This window comes from Pseudonaja textilis, chromosome 3, assembly GCF_049901715.1.
Source record: "Pseudonaja textilis isolate UNSWEBS1 chromosome 3, rPseTex1.2, whole genome shotgun sequence".
Classification (NCBI taxonomy): domain Eukaryota; kingdom Metazoa; phylum Chordata; class Lepidosauria; order Squamata; family Elapidae; genus Pseudonaja; species Pseudonaja textilis.
In genome coordinates this window covers 58,419,417-58,440,541 of record NC_141992.1, presented here as the reverse complement: position 1 = coordinate 58,440,541, position 21,125 = coordinate 58,419,417, and the positions used below count along the sequence as shown (strand labels likewise).

Genomic DNA, 21,125 nt, shown 5'->3' with positions numbered 1-21,125 from the left:
AAAAATATATAATATGAATCTTGGCACCAGATTTGAAAATGTCATCACTACAATTTACCACACTCAACAGGCAAACATTCTAATAAATGGGGAACAAACTGGCCCGATAAAAATAGAAAAAGGGGTAAGACAGGGTTGCCCTCTCTCCCCTCTGCTTTTCATATTCGCTCTAGAATCTCTTCTGACGTACATTAGGCAAAATTTGAGAATTAGAGGTTTGAGGATCAAATCAGAAGAATATAAAGTACAGGCTTTCGCAGATGATTTGGTTTTTTTCTGGAGGAGCCCATAGAAAAAGGACACAACTTATTAGAAGAACTAGAACGATTTGGAGAAGTTGCGGGATTTAAAATAAACAGGGGAAAAACAAAATTAATGACTAAAAATTTAACAGGAGACCAGAATAAAGAGCTAGAGACAACAATGGGAATACAAGTGACAAAAAAAATTAAATACTTAGGAATTTGGCTAACTCCACAAAGCAAATCGTTAAAAGAAAACAATTATGATAAACTTCTCCAACAAACTAAGAAAGACTTAGATTTTTGGAGCAATTTACAACTTTCCTTATTGGGCAGGATTGCTTTGATTAAGATGAATATTCTGCCAAAATTTCTATATTTATTCCAGACAATACCAATTAAACTAAATAAAAAAATTTTTACGGAACTAAACAAGATAACATTGAATTTCATTTGGCAGGGGAAAAAAGCTAGGATTAATGTAAAAGCCCTACAAGATTTGAAAAGCAGAGGAGGGTTAGCCTTGCCAAACTGGGAAATATATCATACGGCAGCCACCCTCCTATGGATAAAGGATTGGGTGAACCTAACCAACAAAAGAACACTAGTATTAGAAGGCCACGATATGCAGAAAGGATGGCATGCCTTTCTGTGGGAATCTGGGAAACCCAGGCAATCATATTTCCATAGGCATCTTATCAGGGACTCTTTATTAACTAATTGGAAAAAAGTACGTAAAAAGATTTATTTAAAAATACCGATTTGGATATCCCCAATGGAAGCGATAGTACACCCTAATAATTTGGATATAACCAAAATGATTAAGTACGAAAATTTATTAGACCCACAAGGAAAATTGAAAACACGACAAGAACTGCAAGAGCGAGGATCTATAATTGATCAGTGGGTGTACCTACAAATTCATAGTAAATACAAACAAGACATTAAGGAATTCGGAATCTACAATAAATTACAGACCCTAGACAAAATTCTACTAGGACCAAGTAAAAAAATATATCTAAATTTTACAAATATTTATTAGAAACAGAACTAGAACAAGAAATTGTCAAGGGAAATATGATTGCGTGGAGCAGAAATGTGGGTCGGAGCATTACCCTAGCAGAATGGGAAAAGATCTGGAACAGGAACATTAAGATCACAAAATCAGCAGCTTATAAAGAAAACTTATATAAAATGTTTTATAGATGGCACCTGCCCCCTTCGAGATTGGCGAAGATGCACCCCAACACGAGCCCCAAGTGTTGGAAATGTCAACACATAGAAGGTACCTTCTTTCACATGTGGTGGTCATGCAAGGAAACCCAGAAGTATTGGCAAAAATTAGGCACTGGCTAGAGGAAATAACCATGGAACAAATTGAGTACAAACCAGAGTCCTTCCTTCTAGGAATTTTTGATAAACAAATATCCAAAAAGTCAAAGTATATTACAATCCACATCTTAACCGCGGCCAGACTGGCATTTGCCCAGTGCTGGAAACTACCCTCTATCCCCACTGATCTTATGGTTATTCAGAAAATCTTACAATGCGCCGAAATGGACAAACTAACACAAGCATTAAAAAATAAAGAATCTTCAACCTATTATAGCAATTGGAATCCTTTGTACATTTGGCTTAATCAAAGATAGATCACCTCTAAGAAAATTAAGGCCGAGGCCTCCGAGGCAGAGATAAAGAAAAGCACTGCCGATGATAGTCTGGAAGAAGAAAAGACCTTACAGACAGTCACAAAAATATGGTTTTATTATAAATGTTTTCTCTACTGAAAAGTCGAGCAAAGCCAGAGGTCGGTAATTTTTGCTGCAAAGAATAACAAAAGCTTCTGGGCTGTGCACAAGAAGGGACACGCATGTCAATGCAATTCAGCAACATAAAATAAAGAAATACTAATAAAACAAATCAACAAGAATCAGTAAAGCATCTCTGATTAGATTCTATTCACTACTAGAATCTAATCAGAGATGCTTTGCCAATTCTAGTCCAATGACCTGCTCCAGCAGGCTTGGAAGGGAGCATGTATGTATGTGTATGCATGGATTCAAAACTCCAAAAACAGGTCAAGTACTCTGGGGAGGCTGCCAGTCACCAAACCACGCCCACACAGTCACATGCCCACCTACCATGCCCACACATCACATGCACACCTACCCGGTCATGTGACCAGCAAGCCACACCCTCAAATTAGGCCACACCCACAGAAATTTGAATCCCACCCCTGGGTGGGGGGCACCGAGGATGAGTTTGTAGCACCAAGGGGGCGGTGGACTGAAAAAATTTGGGAACCACTGGCTTAGAGCTTCAAATATCCCTGTTAGTTGTAAATATTGTTTTATAACAATTTAAATTGTTCCAATGTTTTATAGAGGTTAATTTGTTAGGAGACTTTGTAATTATCCTAAAGCTGGTTCTTTGCAACAGTAAACTAGAGGAATAACTTAACCAATTATTTGGTCCAATATGTCCAATATGTAATAAATTGTTGATAAAATTGTTGATAAAATATTATCAACTATAGTCTTCTGGAATTGCATTTCTTTCTGAGTGGGAAATGGCTGGGCTCAAATAGGATTTTCAAGGCTATTAAAATGTATTAATTAAATTTATATGCTGTTCATCTCACCAAAACCAAGGGTAGACAAATCAGGCATGGTTCAAACAAGTTGTAGATTTCATACACTCTCCTTTGAGAATAGTCAGCGTTTTGTACCCATTGCTTGCCTGGAGTACTAATCCAGCTGTAAGTACAGCTATACTGCAGAAACCAGAACAGGAAGTGTTCATTTTCTCAAGCCTTATAAACCTTTCAGTACCAATTACCTTTGACTTGAAAGAAAATTGCATTAATCTATAATTAATTTTCAGAAAGTGATATTGCACATCAACTGCAGTCACAGGACTAATACATTTCTTTGTAAATATGGCTTTAGTCAGCCTTTCACCTTAAGGGCAGTCATATTTAATTGTTTCACTGTTCTGTAAATAAAAGATTTTGCCATTTTTGAGTATTTTGAGACAAGAACTGGCCTTCACTGAATGGAAAAAGAGAGACCTTGAGGCTATTTTGCTGTCAAAATAAATGAGTCTAAATGATGTATCACTAATGAAATGTATTAATTTGAGTGACCAATAAATAAAACATTTGCAGTCTTAACTCATTTGTTTCCCAGTCCCAGAAATCATTGTGGTTCCTCAGAATAGTTGAAAATAACAATAAAAATGTTTATGTAAAAGAAGGGCTTTTAAACAGAGTATAATTGGAACAATTAATATGGCAGTCACAATTATGGCAGCCATCTCGACTTTTTTTTCCACCATATCCTGTAGATCATCCCTCTTTAAGAGATAAGTTATGAATACCATTGCTATCAGTTTAGCCTGAAAAATCTAAGGGACATTGGATATGTTCAAGAAATCCTTCCCCAATATTCAATTTGTAAAAACAAATCTTCTAAACTTCATCTAGCTTGACCAAATGTAACAGGGGATTATGGGAACTGATTTCTATATAACTGGAAAAACTAGGCTGGATGTAGCCATTGTAGTTTTTGCCTCCATGAATTCATTTTTCAGGCATCAAAATTCTCTGGAGCTTATGAAGCTGGTGGCACAAAGCCAAGGGTAGACAAATCAGGCATCATCAATATATCACTAGAAGTCAGAAACTTTGCTAATGCTACCATGACATAAAGCAACTCTGATAAAAGGATGTCATCAAGATAGCATTGGGATAGACTACTACACAGGAGTGGGATTCAGTTTTTTAACAACTGGTTCTGTGGGCATGGCTTAGTTGGTGGGTATGGCTTGGTGGTCATGTTACTGGGTGGGCATTGCCAACACAACATCACTCATGTCAAGAGGCGCTTCTCCTTGCCTGGCCTCTCATGACGGTGGGGATGCTGCAACGATCATAAGTGTGAAAAATGGTCATAAGTCACTTTTTCAGTGTCATCCTTTGAATGGTCATTAAATGAACTGTTGTAAGTCAAGGATTACCTGTACAAAAATACAAAAAGCTTCTTTGCTTGCAAAAAGCTGCCCTAAATACCAATCATTAGATTAAAAATACCTGCAAGCCAGAGTTATAAATCAGGCAGGGTGCCAGAGCACCTTGAGGAATTAAAATAGTTAAAATGCAGTGATAACTATCAAGCAGCCATTTCTTGTTCATAAAGTGAAATCCTTTAGCAAAGAGGTCATTTAAGCTCTCCAGAAAAATCACAGCCAGGAAAAGCCATCCTTAGATCCATTTGCAGCCAGCTGGTCTCACTGACCTCACAAGATATCCTAAGGAAAGCATCCAGATTTAAGGAAAAGTCACATGCCCCTCAGAAAGGCAGTAAAAAAAAAACAGTGCCAAGCTTACATCCTGCCTCTTGGAAGTATACCCCGGAAGGACAGTACCTGATAGTACTAAAACAGTGAAGGAAGACCCCCCTCCCCAGATAGAAAAAGAAACCATGAGGCAGGAAAAAATTCAAACACAATATAAATAATTAAATCACAACAGTAGCTGTTGCTTGTTGAAGCTGAATAAGGAAAATTATCCCATCAATAAATACAGGATTAAACATCACCAAGCATAGAATTAACCTTCATCAAAAACCAGTTTTAGACCAAAACTCAGGTTATGTAAATTCACGTTTGAATGTCAACCTTTCTAGCTAGCCAAGAAGCCTTGCTGACTGTCACTCATCTTGGTTCCCTATCACTAAAAGCTTTGCTTCATTACTCAATTATTTTTTCAAAGTGCTAATTGTCCAGGGAAGTATTTTCTCCCAATGGCAGTGTAAAAACATTAAAACAACCCTTCCCCTTTAAGAAAGTCAAGCCTCAGAAGCTCTGGAGACAGGAGGTCTAGGTGTACTGGCAAGAATGTAATAAGGGTGGAAAAACAAAAGGAGATTGCTTCTAACTACCAGTTCTCTGAACTGCTTAGAAAGTTAACAAGGGGTTCTATAGAACCAGACAGAACCGGTAGAATCCCACCCCTGCTACTACACCCAAATATTCTAAGAATTGGGTTCATTTATGGAGAGATTATAAGCCTATTTAACTACCCCAAACTGAACCCAGCAAGCCACTGTATCATTTTCTGCCTTTAGCAACTCACAGTAGACTGATTAGATTCAACATTTTTGTTTGGGGATCGCTATTTCAAAATTAACAGCAAAAGGCAAAAGCAGGATAATGGTTACATTACAATGATCTCTGTCTTAGAAAGTGTTGCATGACACCTCAGGACTCAAGTTGCAAAAGTTTGAAGTTTTGCAAAGCTCAAGAAACTTTTGTTTTAACATCCATGTCAGTAAACAAATACCAGCTAGAATGACTTAATGCAAAATAAATAAATATTCATCTATTGGTTCCAACTTTCTTGGCCTCTGTTCAGTTACCAGGCAGAATGACAGTAGGGTCAAGGTATAATGGTTTCTTTTCTGTTTGTCTCCTCCACTCTTTTGCCTTTGGATTTGTCTAAAGACAGGGCAAAATGCACCATAAGCTTTTATCCATTGCCTTAGACCTCAAAGCTAAAGAGATGATTCTGCTTACTATTTATGGAATTATCTTCTTAAATGGTTCCATGTATTGATGGGATTATCAGACACAGAGACAATATTTCAGCATATTGCCATTCGTTTAATTAATTAAGGATTTTAATTTCCTCCAGTAACATTCTTGTTTTTGAGCTGTTCATCAGAAATTATTATTTATTTATTTGTTTATTTAACACATTTACATGGCTTCCCATAGGTGACTCTAGGGGACTTACAAAAGGTAAACTTGGTTTGAGAGTGTGGCATCTGATATGGCAATACTGATTTTATAGAGAACATTATTTGAAAGTTCCCAATATGTGTTTGTGTGTGTACATGTATGTATGTATGTATATTATCATCACTATTATTTTAGCCATTATCTATCTACTGCAGGATGAAGGCCTATTCTGCATGTTTCCAGCCAATTAAGTTTCTGAGCTTTCTTTTGCCAATTGGGCTTCCAAATGCTTGCTGATGTCATCGATCCATCTTGTTATAGGTCTCTTTCATGGATGATATATCCTTATATGATTGGGGCATTAACAAGGCGAAGGGGATTGTGTAGGTAAATGAAATTGTGAGCTATGTCATTGGATATATATGTGACCAGAAGGATCTCCCAAGTGAACAGGTCATGATGGATACTCCATTCTAACATGGATCACATCTGCCAACCTGCATTGGACCAGCGTGGCTGATTATGGCCTATTCCTTCCACATGCCAAAACAGCCCTCGTTTCCTGAGGCCCCAGCGCAATTACCCACAGCAGCAGGAAGACATGCCCGAAAGCAGGAGTGGGAGGCTAAAGCTGAAGACCATATTAGTTGGAACCATGCGGAAGGCAACCACTAGTAAGTTTGCTTTCAAAAATGAGCATACGTAGTGCTGGTACCATATCATGATGAACCTTAAAGGGATCTGTATGGGACTTCAACCTTCTGCCCTTATTTATCTGCTTGACAACAAACCATGAAAGTTTGGTGGCTTGACAACAAACTATGAATTTTTACTATATTCTGGAGGAAATTAGGGCAGCATTAAGCTTTGGGATAAGTTTAGCGTAAACTGGAATCACAGTCCCCCACACACAGATACATTTCACTCCCGAGTGCTTGGGGATGACTTCATTACATCATCACTTTCAGTAACAGACACTAATAGTAATATTAATAATAAAACTGCAACCTAGCTGGAATGGCTGTCTATCCCTACTATGGATTATCAGTATTTCTGACTTCCTCTTAGTTAAAAATAGCATCACAAATGACTCATCACCTTTATTGCTGTAAATGATACTTCTAAAATTAAAAAAAAAAAGAATGGTTTATGCAAGAATGGGTTGCCATTTCTTGGTTTCTGGAGCCTTAACACCATAATACTCTGATATTCAAAATACTTTACCAGGTTCAATACTCCTTAATTTTAATGTAGACTTAAATAATCTCAGGTCCTTTAAAAAAAATCCTCACAACCAGGAAGACTCCCTAATCCTGCTACTGGAGATTGTGAAGAGATGTAAACAAGCAAACCTTTATCCACTAAAATGATACACCCAAGTTCATATTTTTTGTGTGTCAAATTAGTGGACAAATATGCAGCCTTAACTTTGGATGACTTTGCATTGTTTATCCGAACATCTAAATCAGTGATTCTCAACCTTGGAATTTTAAGATGGATGACTTCTACTCCCAGAATTCCCCAACTAACATGGCTGGCTGAGGAAGTCTGGGAGCTGAAGTCCACCCATTTTAAAAGTTGTCAAGGTTAAGAAATATTGTTCTAAATAATAGAAGTTCTTGAAGGTTAATCCCTGATATGTATTGCTGCTGAAGTGCTAGTATCTTTCTTTGTCTGCCATGGTAAGCATAGAATTCCTGCCCTCGGGCATACCTCTGCAACATATGTTCTCTTAAAATCCTGAATATCTTTAAAATAGCTCATAAAGAGGAGTTCTTTAAATAAGTAACAGATGCACAAAGAGATTGTGGGCAGAGAACTGTCATCATGCTTCAAGAATGATGGTCAACATAAGGTATTCTTAAAACAAGGTTAAAGGGTCTGTCACTTGATGCATCTCCAAGTATAGTTGCTTCTGAAAGTGATAATTCTATAAAAGAATTCTCTGTTGTCAGGATGATGGGCATGAATGTTTGGCACATGCAGCTGCTTTCAAATGCATTCAAGCCTCTTAAAAACATCCACCGTCTGCCTGGTTCCTATTGGTAAGGCAGATAAATAAAGGTAAACCAGCCATATTTCATCCTTCTTCTCTAGTGCCCCCTTTCCCATTTTTAATTTGTTTCTCTCCAACTACAAGCCAAGAGAAAAACAATATTGACTCCACTCGACATCAAGAAAGATAGATGAGATACTGGTTTTTAGAATATGTCAGAAGTTTAGGGAACAGTTCCAGAAACACCCTCATTCCATGCCTATTTTGTCTTCTTTTAAAACTAAGTCAGAAAGAAAATAGCCTCAGGGTTTTTTGGTGTGGTGGCTGTTAGGGAGAGAAATATTTTCCATCCAAATCCAAAATCAATAGTAATGCCAATGGAAAGGAAAATTAACCCCTATAGCCCCTGGATGTTTTCCTGTAGACCATAGAAATGGATTACAAATAACCTTATGAAGCTTCACTTTGTAAGCTGCCAGAAAGATTAACTGGAAAACACTGGGAAAATGGGAAAATGTTGAGGAAGAGTCTCAGTCATCCAAATAGAGTTGTCTGGAAACTGAGTCACGGCAAATGGACTTCTTTTGTTTTGGGGTTGAAATGCTTTGCTGCTTATCCAAGTAGCTTCTTCATTTCAAACCAAACTTCCAGACGTTCTGGGAAACTGTTTTAAAATTATGTCTTTTTTTTTCAGGTGTCATTTAATAAATAAATTGGGAAGACTAGAAGATATTCTATTATAATGTTTGAAAGGGTGGCTGCTATGAAAGGTTTTATATTTTGATGTTTTGATATTTTATTTATTTATTTAGCAGTGTTGTTTTGTAAGTTTATTGATGATAAATATTAGCATCAGTAATCTGGATTTTATGTAATTTTGAGCCATGCATAATCTAAGACCAAAGTACCATATAATAAATATATAAGTGAATAAATTCAGTGGGAGAGGCACTTGAGCAAACAAGTAGAATTTCACTTCAGGTTTATATAATTGGTTTCATACCTGTTTTTTTTTCATTGCCAACTTGCAGACACTAATATTATTTCATATGATACTTTGAGAGCTGAACTGTTTTGCAAAGGTTCCCCAAATTTCTGCTCTCAGTGTTCAGCACTTCCATTAGTTTAAACATAACTTTTTTTTTTTTTTACATTTGTGTGACTCGGCAGTTTTCAAAACTTCTGCAATTACTTTGGAAAACACATGTGGAAACTTTCAAAGGCATTAGAATTAATGGTTGGATTCTATTCTAATAGAAGCCCAAAGAAACAAACATTAATTTTCTGGATGGTTACTTAATTAAAAGTATTTAATTAAAAACTTCTGAGCAAAGCAACTAAAAATAATAAATTACATTCTCCAATTTGGTTTGCCTTTGTTCTGAACAACCTCCAAAATATGTTCCCTTTTATAATGTACTGTGACCTGTTTACACAATACCAAAGTTACTTTCAGGCAAACCAAGTTTACATTTAATCACATCAAAAATAAGTATCAATACAGGTAGTCCTCAATTAAGGGTGGCAATTGAGACTGGAATTTCCATTGTTAAATGAGAGGATCATAAAGCACAATGTGACATAACTGCTTAGTGACAAAAATTCTGACACTCTCAGTTGCCATCATTAAGTAAATCACTGTTGGTCATTAAATGAGGATGTCACAAGGATGTGCAACCTTCTGCTGGCTTTTTCTCCCGACTTTGCTTGCATTTGACCACAAGACACTGAGAGAACTGTAAGTAAGAGGACCATTGATTCAGTGCTGCTACAAGTTTGAACAGTCTGCATATAAATAGTCATTAAGGCACTTCACTCCCCACAATGGATGAATGTTTGCAAAAGATGGTAGAGTTAGGAGGAATGGCTAAATTGACTGCTTTGATCAAAGGAAAAAAACACATTTTGTTTCTACTTGGAAACCACTTCTGGACTTTGTGAAAAAAAATGAAACTTTGATTTTGGGTTTTAGTGATTAGATCTGTTGTTATAGAAATAGCTAATTTATACTATTATGTAAAAGTAAAGCTGATGCTTGATGTTACTTCTTTATCCTACTGCACCAAAGGGAGCCAGAAGTCAATGCCTATTCTTTCTTTTTCCCTTCTTTTCTACACTTTTCCATTTTTCCTCTACTATTTTTCCTTTATTCATTTTTGTATTTTATATTATAAACTAATAAAAATAAATAAATTGTGATTAAAAGAGGACTGCAAATATTGGGTTTTTTTTAATTATATGAGCAAATGCTGTGCAGAGGTTAAAAAGTACATACATTCAAAGCATGTTATGATGCTTGTGTGATTATTTCCTTAAGGCATAACCTATAGATCTAGGATCACATTCGCTTGTGTGAAGTAGCAAGCTTGATTGAGTGAAAAACAGAATTGCATTACCAAGCAGATGATAACACAAGACTCCAAATTATATAAAATTTGCATGGGTTGATTCATATCTAATTTAAATAAGAAATACAAGGTGTTTCAGTGGAGTAGGGAAAATTGTCACTGCATGCTTTCCTGGACTTCTTTCCAAGGGTCAGTAGACAACCTCAAGCCAACTCTCTTCTGATCCTTCTTAAGCAAACCCCTTCACATGGAGAACAATTGTAAAGAGATAACTTGTCTTCTGAGAGCAGCGCAACCAGATGAATTTCTTCAATGAAGTAATGTTAGAATGCAACTTTCCACACTTCAGTTTTCTGAACCTATAAATGTCAAATTACTAGGCATCTGCTGGAAAACAAATGATAAAACATGTCATGACATGGCAACGCAACCCCGCTGCTCTAATTTATGTATTTGCCTGCAAGTATGAAATGATTTGTGTGATGACATTTCTTATCACAGCTAGCAGCAAGTACCTATGTCAATAAATGTAGAGAAATTAGTAGAAGGAATCTGCTTACCTCCTTTCCTTGTCTAAAAGATTTATCCTCATTTTTTTGTGTTCCCTAGGGCATTTTGCACTTTATCCTTAATCAGAATTTAGTTCTTTTTCTTTGTGTTTCACCTGTAGAATTCAGATTTTAGCCTGAATCACAATAATACAGGAAAGTATTCTCAGTATCTTAAGCTTTCCTATAACAGTGTTTTTTCTTAATTAAAGCTTACCTTTAGTTTCTCTTGCCCATAGACCAACCTGAGGACTATTTACTTACAAAAGTTACACACCTAAATGAATGCTTCTCCAATTTGCTCTCCAAGTTGCAAGTAGATGATATGGCTGCTCTAGGTAGACATGTCAAACAGAAGAAGGCAAGTCATGAACAAGCCAGCCTGAAGGATCTGTGACCTACTCGATCAGTTCCAGAGATAAAATGAGATTTTCACTATCCCCAAACACTGCAAGACTTATATCATGATCACTTCTCATTGAGAGCACCAAAAAGTTGTCACCGAGGGCATGCTGTCAGTTAATGTTTGTAATGCAGATAATAGGCTTTGAGAAAACTCAGAAAACTCCAAACCACAGGCAGCTTGAGCAAAAAAGTCAACAATTTACTTATTTATTTATTTATGTCAATTGCTTACAAAATAATAGGTGTAAGTAAAAACATCATTATGAATACATGGATATATATAAGAAAAATAGAAGAAACAATAGGACAGGGATGGTAGGCATGTTGGTGCGCTTATGCACGCCCCCTACAGACCTCTTAGGAAAGGGGTGAGGTCAAGGTTAAAGTTTTTGGAGTTTGGGGAAAAAAACCACAGAGTCAGGTAGAGTATTCCAGACATTGACCACTCTGTTGCTGAAGTTGTATTTCCTGCAATCAAGTTTGGTCCAATTTGCCTTGTGTTTGTATCTATTGTTTGCTCTTGTGTTGTTATAGTTGAAGCTAAAGTATTCATTGACAGGTAGGACATTGCAATGTATGATTTTATATACTATACTTAGATCAGACCAAAGGCAGCGTAGTTCTAGGTTTTCTAGGTCTAGAATTTCGAGTCTGGTGGCATAAGGTATTCTGCAATGAGTAGAGGAGTGGAGAACTCTTCTTGTGAAATATTTCTGGACTTTCTCAACTATGTTAATATCAGATACGTAATGTGGGTTCCAGACTGATGAGCTGTATTCGAGTATTGGTCTAGCAAATGTTTTGTATGCTCTAGTTATTAGTGTAATATTACCAGAGAAAAAGCTATGTAAGATTAGGTTAACAACTCTTAACACCTTTTTGGCTATGTAGTTACAGTGGGCTCTAGCACTTAGCTCATTTGAGATGACTATTCCAAGATCCTTGACAGAGTTTGGATCATCAACAAGGTCTTGTTATTCAGCCTGTATTTTAATTTCTGATTTTTTTTGCCAGTATGTAGGACAGAGCATTTATTTGTTGCGATTTGAAGTTGCCATTTGTTTGATCATTCTGATACATAGTCAAGGTCTTTTTGAGGTGTAGAAGTTTTGTCTGTGGTTTGAATAGCTTTACATCATCAGCGAAGAGAATGAAGTTGCTCTTGATATAATCACAGAGGTCATTTATGTAGAGTATGAAAAGAGTTGGTCCTAGAACACTGTCTTGGGGGACACCACTGTTGACAGGTACAGAATATGATAGGACACTCCCAATTTTGACCATTTGTTGTCTGTTTGACAGGAATGCTTCTATCCAGTTACGCAAGTGTCCAGAGATACCATAAGATTTTAGTTTTAGGAGTATAAGAACAATGTTCTTGACTTAGGCATGAAAGCAAGGCCAGTCAAGGGATCGTAACATTGTCATTTGTACCCTGTTAAATTTTATATAAAAACAGAGCCGTGTTGGAAAAGGACATGTGGATTTCGTGGCAACAGGCCACCAGAAGTCTTTTGTCTTCTCATCAGTTTTGCTTAGCATAACATAAAGGAGGACCAAATGTTACTACTTATTGGTAGGGGTGAAACCTGAAATAGCCAAGAATTGTTTTTTGGAAATAGTGCAAAACTTTTACTCAAATCTTGTCGGCAGGCAAGGCAGCCTTTGCTTTTTATTATTCAGCCCAAAACTAACATTTTCTTAATAATTTTCCAATATCAAAGAGATAGGTGGAGAAGCGGGTGGGGAGTTTTGTTTTTAACCAAAGGCAGCTAAATACTACAGAACTCTAGAATAAACCAATGTGTGCCAAACATATGCTATTCATATATTTTAACACCTTTGATAATAATAAAAAATGCATGTTCCTAGCCACTTTCATTCAATAACAACAACCTCTGGTTGTGTGTTGTGTTTTCATTTCATATTATTATGAACCTGTGTTTAATTCTCTGTGCCAGATTGGCTTTTTAACCTCTCTTTCTACATTCCACTAGTAATGTCTGATTAAGAAATTTAGCCTTTCAAGTGCTGTTTTAAAAATCCAAGAAATACAGTAACATAATACCATGGAGAACTGATATAATCTTTTCAAAACTATAAAAATTGGTCACCCAAAGGAACATGTGCATGCAAAATTTTTAAACAAACTACAGTGGAATCAGATAGCTCATAAAGAACCAAACTTCTAGGGGAAGCATTGGTCAGTTAACTTTTATTTTATTTTACTTTATTTTTTGCTGTCATCCTGATTCAGAAAGGACTATCTTTCTAAGGCCTGTTGCTTCAGTCTTAGTTACCAGCATCTGGAATAAATTCCAGGATGGAACCCTGACATTTTTAAAAGGAAATTCAACCTTACAATAATCATTCCTTAAATCATTAATACAGCAAGAAAGCCAGATGTAAAAGCATGAAAATAAAATAAAAACTAATAAAGCAAACACACTCCCAGATATCAGTCAAGTCCCTAATGAGCATTGGTCTGCATTCCGAAATCATTGTTGTCTAAGGGATTTTCCTTTCTGTATAAAACTTCCCACTAACTTGTTAAACCTAAACTTGTTAGAGTCAGTATCCTTTTTCAAAATAAGTCTGACTGAGCTTATTATTTTTTATCTTTGGCAAAATAGTGTGTCTTTAGCGAAGTAAAATAACATAAAATAAAATATTTTATATTTAGTCCAGATCAGCCCATATGTTGATATTTCAGAAGGTTTTTATCTACCATTCATTCCAACTCTGAACAAGTGTCCATATCTACCATGAGGATATGTCAAAACATAATAAATCATATATGAACAATGGAAATTATGCAGCCAAACCAGTTCAGTATGCAAAGAAGTCACAATTATATTTGTTTAAAAACTAAATATAAACCATTTAAAATTTAAGAAAATTCCATTCTCATGGCATTTAAGGCTTTATTTGCCTTTATTTATTTACTTTTGGTTTGGAAGGATTTATATTCCTTGCAGACAGCTGGTCAATTTGCATTCTTTTAGAGAGTCATTGAGGCAACTTGGAGGTTAATCTGTGTCCTCAGGTCATCTGAGCAAATGAATGTGGAGCCTCCTTGGAACTGCTGAAAGGACTGTGTTATAGGACTGAGAACACAGATAAACTTCCAAGTGGCCTCAATGACTCTCTAAAAAGAATAAAAATGATCAGCTGTCTGCAAGGAATATAAAACCTTCCATTCCTCACCAACCAGTCTCAGCTGAAGAAGCTTCTTTTATGAGAAGCGAAATGTCTTCAAAGAAAAACAAGCAAATCCAATTGCCTCTTGAAAAAGCACCTTTGGGACTTCTTAAGGAATTAATTCCATTTTTATAACATACTTCAGTCCCCACAATTTCAGCATCAGGATGCTTAAGTTTGAATCCTGCTCATTGGAATCATTGGGATGTAATTGATTAGCAAAGCCCGATCAGCTTCTTACCTGCATAGAAGGAGAAATGGGAATAATCTTTATAATACCTAACACATGCATAGAACTGATGGGGATTGATGCTTCAGCCTGCCATGACTCTCAGTATTTATTTCTTTTCCTTTCTCATGCAGGAAGGTCAGTTGGGCATCAGATTAACATTTCCTATGCTATATGTAGCAAATCGGGGAGGAGGTTGAAGGAGATAAAGTGCATTCCAGATTCCAGCATTCTTTGCATTTAAATGATGCAGTGAGGCTTTCATTCTCTCTCCTTCAGTGAGATAAAAAAGGTGCTGACTGAAAATGTCAAACTTAACATTTCAGGAAAACATACTACTACAAGGTCAAAGGTAGAAATGTTGCCCAGAAATTAATTGTGGTTCATAAGGCCCCAATATTGGGGGGATTTTTAATAAATGAATGGTTATTTCCTTTCATATTTCAGCGACATGAGAAAAGAGTGCCAAAAAGAAAACAAAAAGGAACTCCACTATTCACATATGAAGCAAGATAATTTTAGCTTATAGTGCTATGGTTGCAATTTATCTATTTCTTTGGGGGTAAACAGTAGATCTAATCTATTCCAATGCAATAGAAAAATTCTGCCATTCTCTGTTGCAGAAATAGAGATTCTTTTAGGATAGGGTAGGATAGGATAGGATAGGATAGGATGAGAGAAGAGGAGAGGAAAGGAGAAGAAAAGAGGAGAAATCAGAGATGGAGGGAACCTTAGATGTCATCTAATCCAACCCCCTGCTCGGGCAAAAAACTGTGTACCATTTCAAACAAATGGTTGTCCAGTCTCTTTTTAAAAGCTTCCAGTGATAGAGCATCCACAAATTCTGAAGGCAACGTCATTCCACTGATTAATTGTTTTGTCAGAAAATTTCTCCTTAGTTCTAAGTTGGTTCTCTCCTTGATTAGTTTCCATCCATTATTTCTTGACCTGCCTTCAGGTGCTCTGGGGAATAGGTTGACTTTCTCTTCACATCTTCACACCTCCTCTTTTCACATCTGTGCATGCATTGGTGTTCAGGGATGGGATCCGACTGGTATAACTACCAGTTCTGTCACTCTGCATCACGCAAGTCACGCGAGTGCAATTTACAACCCGAGCAGCAGACACAGGACAGCTGAGCAGTGCTGCATGCTGGTGTGCAGTGGTCGGAAAAGCCCTTTTTTCCTGCTTTTTCAACCGCAGCTGTGCCACACAAAGCAGCTGTGGTTGAAAAAGCAGGAAATAAAGGACAGGTAAGAGCCTGGGCAGGCGGTTCTGTATCTGCTGCTCTTCAGAGCTACCCGTTCTGTAGAGCAGGACAGAACCAGTAGAATCCCACCCCTGTTGGTGTTGCTGTAGACATTTCCTGCTTTCATTTCTTCGGACAGTTGAGTCTTTCTGCTTCTACCTCCAAGTAGTGCAAAAGTGATGATTTTTGGTGAAAATAATGTAGATCCATTGACAGACTCTTATCCTTCTTGTAGGGAATAATTGCCCAACCTTCTTCCTGAAGCTTAGGTCTTGAATCATCCTGACAGGAGAATGCTGGTTTCATGATTTGGTATTGCTCACTTATACAAGTTACGATGTCAGATTTCACCCATTTTCTTCAGGCAAAGCCCCAACTTTGTTTCAATTGTATTCTTTCTTTCTTTCTATGGATGTGAGTTATTTTTCTTACTGTAAGACTTTAACGTCTTGAGACAGGATGGCAATTTTGTCTCCTTGTTCTCAACAAGACTGTCAGCAGAGAAAATAGTTATAGGTTCGTTTCAAACTGGCACTGAGACATAGAAACTCCATTGGGAAGTAATTTCAATTTCAAAGATCATTGAGGTAAAACTTATCCTGAGATTATAGACTTATGTGCAGCTACAATATTGCTGGGTTTTAATAGTAGTAACTGACAGGTGGCATGATAAAAACTAATATCCCTACTATCTTTTGAATTATTGGCAATAGATTCAATATTCCTTCATCAGTTTTACTTCTGCAGCATTCAGTTCCTTCAAGAATCACAAGTGAATTTTAGGTCATCAAGAGTCAGCTCTGGGACCTTATCTGAAAGCCAGGGTGTTATTTTCTTTTATTATCATTATTTGAATAGATGTATGAGGAGTAAGCAGAATCAAGCATTATAATGAAATGATATTTTTTTGAAAGTAACTGTTGTGGCCTGCTGGCGGCTAGCGGAGCTGATAGCTGAGTCAGCCAGTGAAGAGGTTGGGGAGGAACATGGGACAGTCCTGGAAGCTGAGGAAGGCTCGGACAAGGGCTCTGCATCAGAGGCAGAGATGGGGCCAGGACAGGCTGGTAGTCATCAGCTGCCTTCGGAGTTGGACAGCGGTGAGACAGAGGAGCAGATGGAGCGAGTTCAAAGCCTGCACATGCACAGAGCTGCCAAAAGAAAAGAACAATTGCAAACTGAGGGTCGACGTGGAAGTAAGGCCACGGGTAGATGGTGAATGACCCCTCCCATAGGGATTAAAAGAGGAGCAAAAGGGGAGGGGGCTTTTGCAGGAAACAATTTGTTTGTTGCAGCAGTGTGAAGATCTGTCTGTGCATCTCAGAGACTCTGTGCTGAGTCCTTCCTTGTCAACACTGTGCTTGAAAATATTTACTTGGCAGCTCTCCAGGCTAGATAAGGTCTGGGCTCCTAATTACACCCTTGAAAGACTGTTTGCCAGGCCTTTGGCTGAATGTGAATGCAAGAAATTCACCTTCATTTAATAAAAGGGTTTTGCCAGGATAAAAAGTCTGCTTAGTGCTTTTTGGGGAAGCCTAGGTCAGAACAGTAACTTCATTCAAGTAACCGTTTATACTGTACATTAACAAACTGCATGACATAATATTCTTGAAAATCAGTTTTAAAAAAGAACTTGTAATGTAGCAGAATGGGGCTATTTTTCAGGAGGAGGCAAGCACAGCCCCCACTTTGTATATATCAGCAGCATAGTCCTCTAGAGCAGAGTGTCTCACTTTAAGACATGTGGACTTCAAGTCTCAGAATTTCCCAGCCAAGTCTTAAAGTTGCCAAGGTTGGACACCTCTGCTTTAGATTTATCTACAGCTAGACTGTAGGATCAAATAAGTTATAAACTGTCTAGTTCAGTCAACAGAACTGCATATAAATTATTAGTCAACCGCCCTAAAATTTAAAAAAAGAGAAAGAAACATGAGATATACTTAAGAAGTCCAACTTCCTGTTATTATTATAACTCTAATAAGGACTTCCTTTTCCTGCCTCATTTTTGGAGTCCACTTGATTGTGTGGTGATGTATGAGAGAAGGAAAATACACACAAAGGAATCTTCCTTGTTTGTTTTAATTAAACTTTAATAACAAAAGGCCACCCAAGGAAGTATATTCTGTGTTCAGAACATGGAACCACAGAACAAATTCAAGTAAAATAAAAGATGAGCCATGCAGAGTAATGTCTCCTATAGCATACCTCTGGTTTTCATTCAGTTCTGTACGTGTACATTTGTTATTAATCAACAGCTTGCATTTTAAATGCAGTGAATTTAAAAGCTGAAGAGACTATTCCATCTGAGCAAGCTATATTAATATTTGCTTGAATACTCTACGAATAATCTATTTAAGATGATGTCTGGCCAGCAGTGTGGTCTTCTTGGCAATAACTACACTCCTAGCTGGTGGTTTTAATATCATTCTGTCCTCTATTACTTTTATGTTGTGTTCCAAATTTTGTTGTTCAGATTGTCCAGTTCTTTATAGAAGCAGACTTTCCACTTGCAGATTCATTTCCAGAATTTCTATTTTCAATCACAATTATATATCATGTATTCATTCCTAAATAGTGTGCCCCATATTTCTGAAGCATCTACACAGTTTATGGAATGTATCTTAGATAATTCCAGACTATTCATTCATCTGTTTCTCTCCCTTTCTTTCTCTTTAGGTGAGACTTGTCAAATTCGATCCCACTGTGGGCTGTATCAGGATTTTGTTTGCCCTTGGGGGCCCAAGGTGGACATGGCCTGGTCATTGTGACTGATTGGGTGGGTGGGTGGGTGGGGTCGGGGTAGGCCAGGGTTGGGTGGCACGGGCTGGTCCCTCCCTGTCTCTGGGACAGCCACGCAGAACAATTCTGGGCCAGATCCGGCCTGCGGGCCTCCTGTTTAACACCCCTGTTTTAGGTAGTCCTTGACTTATGTCCACAATGGAGCCCAAAATTGCTGTTGCTAAGTGAGACTGTTGCTAAGTTCATTTTGCTCCATTTTATGACCTTTCTTGCCACAGTTGTTAAGTGAGCCATTGCAAGTTGTTAAGTGAATCTGACTTCCTTGTTGACATTGCTTGTCAAAAGGTAATATAAGACCCTAAGACACTGCAACCATCATAAATATGAGTGAGTTGCCAAGCGTCTGAATTTTGATCATGTGACTATGGGGATGCTGCAATGGTCATAAGGCTGAAAAACTGTCATAAAACACTTTTTTCAGTGCCATTGTAACTTTGAGCAGTCACTAAATGAACTTTCGTAAGTTGAGGACTGCGTGTGTGTGTGTGTGTGTGTGTGTATAAAACAAACATTGCAATTCTGCAAAATTATAAATATATGTATACATATAGATATTTTACAGATCTGTAATGTTTGTTTCCTACTCTTTTGAGAATAAACCTATAAAGGAATACATAGTCAAACTGCCAAAGTCACTTGAAGAAATGGAACAGACCAGCATGGGACTCCACTTACCAAGAACTATTTTCCTCCTTTCTGATAGTTTTGGCATCGTTTGTTTTCAACACAGAGAGCTTGAGTGGAAGGAATGCCAAAGTACTAGCTGGTCAGAGTTGCGTTTTATAAATAAACTTCATAAAATTATTTATTTCAAAAATAAACAAATCTTCAAAGTACAGCTTCAGAATTAATGTAAAATTAATTTAATGACAAAATTATATTTGGGGTGAGGAACTGAGGAACACTAGCAAAAAAGCATGACTAGAATGCAGAAAAAGGTTTTGGTTTAACTTTTTATTTTTACTTCAATAAAAGAGATATAGCCATGCATCTGCAATGCATCTGACACTCACAGTATCTTCCTCAGTCCTTTCCAGATCTTCTCTACTGCTGTCTTGTAAATATAATAGAAAAGAATATAACTCTACTGGGAGAAAAGGATTTGGAATGTTAGCTACATCAAGAACAGGAGAAACATATGCAACTTCATTTGTACTTCCACTTATTGAATGCGCCATGAAATAAAGTTCTAGAATCACATTTCTTGTGTGGGAAGATTAGTTTTCTCAAGGTGCTAGAAGAAGCATTCACATAATGCTTATTCAGAAGTGGGTGTTAGCCCAAGTACTAATATTTTTAAAAAATAACCATTAGACCCTTACCACAGAAGTATCTTATTGTAACTGTTTCTCCTGTAAACATAAAAGTAATGGCTCCATGATAGAAACTGAAAATGACAACAAGGTTGGCGGAGAAACAATCTGTCAGACTACACAGAAATGTTATGGCATTCTCTATGATTACACATCTTTGGTATTCACATCTTTGGTTTGCTATTGTTTGGGTTTCAAAGCAGACCAAATAAAATGTACCTAAATTAACTGTGGACTATACCCTGAGTCAAGCAATCTTTCTAATTTAATCAGAGTGAACACGGCCAGAAATTGTATTCAGGGGTAGACAAGACAACTATTATGAAGCAAAGGTTCTAGGCAAGAGGAAGCTCTTCTTTGGCTCTTCAACTTGTGGTGTTCCCACAACAGACTCTATTGAGAATATCCTGTGCTTTGTAGCTTTGGTTCTTTTTATCTGGCTTATAACCCAGCTGCTATATATTATCTTATACATTGGGGCCACAAAGGTGCTTTCAATAAGCATGATTGATCCATTACTAGCATCCTTCCCCTCTCATTCACTGCCTTTCAGTCTAATGTTTGGGGATCCTGTTCTCAGCCACTTGTACATTTTAGCACTTGAAACATACCAAGAGGGACAATCAGCTAACTAGTATCCATACCCCCCGCCCCCCTTTCTGTGTTTCTCTAGCTTTCTCCCCAATCCATTGTGTTGGCTGATTGTGCTGTCATAAAGATGAGAGTTTGGGGCCTGTTTTGCTCAGGAGAAGGCCTGGGCAATCACTTGCTTTATTGCATACCATACCATCCAATGACCCCTTCCTCTCTTCTCCCTGTTCTTATCATGAGAGCCTATTCAAAGGAAAATTACACCAGACTTCAATGGGAAGGGGAGCGGGGGAGTGTCCCAATGTTTTGGAGGCTATTCATTGCCACAGCCACAAAAGGTGAGAACTGAAGAACTGCTTTAATTGTAAAATGTTTCAAACAAGTAGGGGAGAGAAAAAAAATCCCTCTTGAGATCGGGTGGTCCCATTTCCCAAAGACGAGCAAGTTCAATAATATACCGGTCAACAG

The 21,125-nt window shown here is 37.4% G+C and overlaps 1 protein-coding gene across 9 annotated transcripts in view; it reads left to right on the top strand.

Moving 5' to 3' along the window:
* The window catches only part of LOC148126133 (uncharacterized), a 77,209-nt gene that overhangs the window by 37,050 nt on the left and 19,034 nt on the right, over nt 1-21,125 (top strand). Inside the window, exon 7 of one of the 9 annotated variants that reach the window (XR_015742866.1) lies at nt 18,631-18,713. The exons of the other annotated variants lie outside the window; for them this stretch is intronic. The gene's annotated coding sequence lies outside the window, so the exon portion shown is untranslated. Of the gene's footprint in view, nt 1-18,630; nt 18,714-21,125 lie in introns of those variants that run through there. 9 annotated transcript variants of the gene reach the window in all.